This window comes from Mastomys coucha, unplaced genomic scaffold (assembly GCF_008632895.1).
Source record: "Mastomys coucha isolate ucsf_1 unplaced genomic scaffold, UCSF_Mcou_1 pScaffold17, whole genome shotgun sequence".
Lineage (NCBI taxonomy): Eukaryota > Metazoa > Chordata > Mammalia > Rodentia > Muridae > Mastomys > Mastomys coucha.
The window spans coordinates 27301094-27305692 of NW_022196899.1; the positions used below are offsets into that span (position 1 = coordinate 27301094).

Genomic DNA, 4599 nt, shown 5'->3' on the forward strand with positions numbered 1-4599 from the left:
CCATAGGACTGAAGGGTGCAGTACCTCCTCCTCCCAGTGAGGGCAGTACATAGTAGAGCAGAAGGCTGCAGTACCGCCTACTCCCTGTGAGGGCAGTACAGAGAGCAGACCTCAGGGACACCCTAGGGAATTCTCAGGGTTTCAAAACTTTTAGAACAGCAAGTGAACTCCCCCATCCCAGACTGCTTTAGCCCCAGAGAACTACAGAACAATATAGAAGCTATGACTCCCTGTTCAATGGCAAGAATCACACTGGAGATTTAGTGCCCTGATGGCTCTCTACTGTGTTAAGTGGTCAAAATAAAATGACGAGAATTCTTAACTTTTCAGCCACGTCGTGTCACTGACATTTGCTATCTAGAGTGAACATCTGTTTTTCCCATTTGCTGCATTCCAGTGTTTAGGGATGAGGCCCATAACTCATCCTATGTGACTGTAAATAGTGTCAGCACAGTACATGCAACCAGGATCTAGCCAAGATCATCAAGGATGGAGCAGGAGCATATCCCAGAAAAGACTAGAGTTCTTCAGCAGGGTGTGATTTGTGAGCCAGCTCATACTCTGCTTTTTGGAGTCCAGATCTTGAGGATGTGGACTGTGGCTGATATCACCCCTTTATGAGGAAATGGCTAGCCTAAAATTGAAACCAAGAAAAAGAAACAAGAGTTGGGGGAGGCTAACGACAGGTTCTGTGTTACTATCTATGCCGATCTCATGCGGCCTCCTGGATGCACAAACTGTGTAATCCGATTGAAGAGTCATCCTTGGACATAATCTCTCCATTAAGCAATTCCCAAAACATATTAAGTTCTTAGCTCATAGTTGTTTAGTCCCATGGATCTTCTATAAATGACGTCAACCAGCAGAATCATTCAGAAAGAGCAATGATCCATTTTCTCTGGTGTTCTTGGGAGGAACACCTGGCCCAGGCGTCGAACAGATGCAGGAGCTACTGTGCTTCCCATTTTGGTTCTTTTCTGCTGAGGACCAGAGAAAATCCTGGGTAATTTTCATCTTGCATTCAGCATAATGTTATCAATATCCTTTTCTTCCTCTGAATCTTGATCTGGCATCCAACATTGATCTTTTACACTCAGAAAAGGAATACTGCAGAGCTCTGCAATAGCCTTCCTTCAGACACTGCCGTGGGGATTTTCCTTCCTGGAGCACACAGGCCGACTGCAGCAGACATGCACCCAGATCCTCCTTCACGCCCGAGCACGCGCCGCCCTCTGGCTTGTCCTCATAATACCGGGGCATGGTGGGGCTCACCGACCTCACCACACCAGAACACGGCCTTCTCACCCCCGACACACCCCTTTTCTGGAAATCTTTAGGATCTTAAGCCCTTCTGGATACTCCTCCAACATGTGGACCTTCAGTTATTTCTTTTTTTCTTTTTTCTTTTTTTCAACATGGCCAAAGTTTATTTTATTCATAATAAATTGAACTTAAAAATTAACATGGAAAGGAAAATATAACTTTAATCAATGAATATAAAATGATAATATGGGTCTAAATCTTTCTTTGGAATAGGTAACATGAAGATATATATTTAAATATTAATGTCTATTTTTATTATATTCAACACAATATATATTTTTATACCAATCATAAAAATGGTGAACATGTTATTAAATGAACATAAATAGATAAGTCTTTTTGCTTGTTTGTTTGTTTGTTTTGTTTTTAGTAGAGCTTTAAAATCTTGGCTCTTGCTATTATACAAAAATAAAATAAGAACAATTTTTAGACATTGGAGTTCATTGTAATAAGGCTGTACTTCAATGTCCCTCACATGACAAAAGGATTTTACCTCCATCGTAGCTAAGCTAAGAGTTGACAATTCTGCTGCACCAAGGAATTAATTGTGGGCACGATTATTTGGATACATATTTCCTGCTATGGTCAAAGCTATTTGTCTTGTGAGTGATTGTCATCATTCACAGCCCACAGGGAACAGGTTACATTCATTTAAGAAATGGTGTGTGTATTAAGATGGTCTATCAGTGAAGTCATTCACTAATTGTTTCAATGAACACTAGTTCTGCTTGGAGGGTGGCACAGACATTAAGTGAGTGTAAGAATCTGGTTCATTGGCTGTGATGGTTTTGAAAAGCATCATCTCAGAAAAAGAGTAACTTACAAAGTCCTCTTCTTCAAACTTGATAAAAGAGTTACAAATGTGAAGCAAAGCATTCCGTCTCACTCTTTGTTGTTCTCTTACAAGCCACTTCCCAAATTCATTGTCTATGTTTCTTTTGGCTGTATAAATACTTTTGAAACAGATAAGCTGTTCTGAAATCCATAATATAGTGTAATAACATCAAATAAACAATCCTACTAATGGAGAGGCTAGGATAGGAAAAGCCTGATTTCAAGACCATTATCTGGTACATAGCAAGACACTGTCACATTCAAACAATATGAAAGTATATATGGATTGTACAATATTGGATGTATTTCTCCAATTACAAATTAGAGAGACCACTGGATGACAGCCAACAAATTTCTAATTCCTCATATTTTTGAATATCAATTGATTAGAATATGTTAGTAATATTAATTTTCATAATAAGAGATATTAAGGAAAAGTGATGGCTACTTTCTGTTATTTTTGTTGTTAGAAGTGGAATTGTGTTTGTGTGGATTTGTTGAAAGATTAATTTCTTGCTTTTTCTAGGGTGTACTTTCACTCCTTGTGTTGGTGTTTTCCATCTATTATCCTTTGTAGGGTTGGATCTGTGGAAAGATATTGTGTAAATTTTGTTTTTTCAAGGAGTATCTTTTTTTCTCCATCTTTGGTAATTGAGAGTTTTGCTGGGTATAGTAGCCTGGGGCTGGCATTTGTGTTCTCTTAGGGTCTATATAACATCTGCCCAGGATTTTCTAGCTTTCATAGTCTCTAGTGAGAAGTCTGGTGTAATTCTGATACACTATCATTATATGTTACTTGACCTTTGTCCCTTACTTCTTTTAAAATTCTTTGTTTAGTGCATTTGGTGTTTTGATTATTATGTGCTGGGAGGAAGCACTTGTTAGCATCCACAGTAGTGTCTGGGTTTGGTGACTCAATAGGGGATGGATCCCAAGGTGGGGCAGTCTCTGAATGGTCTTCAGTCTCTGCTCCACAATTTATCTCTGTAACTCCTTCCATGGGTATTTTGTTCTCCCTTCTCAGAAGGCCCGAAGTATCCACATTTGGGACTTTCTTCCTGAGTTTCATGTGGTTAGTGAATTGTATCTTGGGTATTTCAAGCCTCTGGGCTAATACCCACTAACCAGTGGGTGCATACCATGTGTGACCTCACTCAGGATGATATTTTCTAGTTCCGTTCATTTGCCTATGAATTTCATGAATTCATTGTTTTTAATAGCTGAGTAGTACTCCATTATGTAAATGTACCACACTTTCTGTATCCATTCCTCTGTTGAGGAACATCTAGGTTCTTTCCAGCTTTTGGTTATTATAAATAAGACTGGTATGAACATACTGGAGCATGTGTCCTTATTACATGTTAGAGTATCTACTGCGTATATGCCCAGGAGTGATATTGCAAGGTTCTCAGGTAGTACTATGTCCAATTTTCTGAGGAACCGCCAAATTGATTTCCAGAGTGGTTGTACCAGCTTGCAATTCCACCAGTAAAGAAGGAGTGTCCCTTTCTCCACATCCTCGCCAGTATCTGCTGTCACCTAAGTTTTTATCTTAGCCATTCTGACTGGTATGAGATGGGATCTCAGGGTTGTTTTGATTTTCATTTCCCTGACAACTAAGGATGTTGAACATTTCTTTAGGTACTTCTCAGCCATTTGGTATTCCACAGTTGAGAATTCTTTGTTCAGCCCTGTACCCCATTTTTTAATAGGGTTATTTGGTTCTCTGTGGTCTAACTTCTTGAGTTCTTTGTATATATTGAATATTAGCTCTCTTTGGGATATAGAATTTGTAAAGACTGTTCACCAATCTGTTGGTTGCCATTTTGCCCTATTGATGATTTCCTTTGCCTTACAGAAGCTTTGTAATTTTATGAGGTCCCATTTATCAATTTTTGATCTTAGAGCATAAGCTATTGGTGTTCTCTTCAGGAAATTTTCCCCTGTGCCCATGTGCTCAAAGCTCTTTCTGACTTGCTTTTCTATTAGTTTCAGTTTATCTGGTTTTATGTGGAGGTCCTTGATTCACTTGGACTTGAGCTTTGTACAAGGAGATAAGAATGGATTGATTTGCATTCTTCTACGTGCTAACTCCAGGTGAGCCAGCACTATTTGTTGCAAATGATGTCTTTTTTTCCACTGCATGGTTTTAGCTCCTTTGTCTAAGATCAAGTTACCATAGTTGAGTAGGTTCATTTCTGGGTCTTCAATTCTATTCCACTGTCCACCTGCCTGTTACTGTACCAGTACCATGCAGTTTTTATCACAATTACTCTATAGTACAGCTTGAGGTCAGGGATGGTGATTCCACCAGAAGTTCTTTCATTATTTGTGGAGAGCTGCGAAGTACCACACCTCAAAGATGGCACTGGCCGCCGCCCCCCCCCCCGCCAGTCTGATGGCGAGCACTCTTGAAGTAAACAACTCCTTATTTGGTTATGG

General features: G+C 39.6%; 1 pseudogene across 1 annotated transcript; it reads right to left on the reverse strand.

Moving 5' to 3' along the window:
* Window positions 1–748: 748 nt before the first annotated feature.
* LOC116094786 lies at window positions 749–1295 on the reverse strand (annotated as a pseudogene). The gene has a single exon (XR_004120312.1). The product of XR_004120312.1 is annotated as a cytochrome c oxidase assembly factor 5 pseudogene (transcript).
* Between the last annotated feature and the right edge of the window lie 3304 nt (window positions 1296–4599).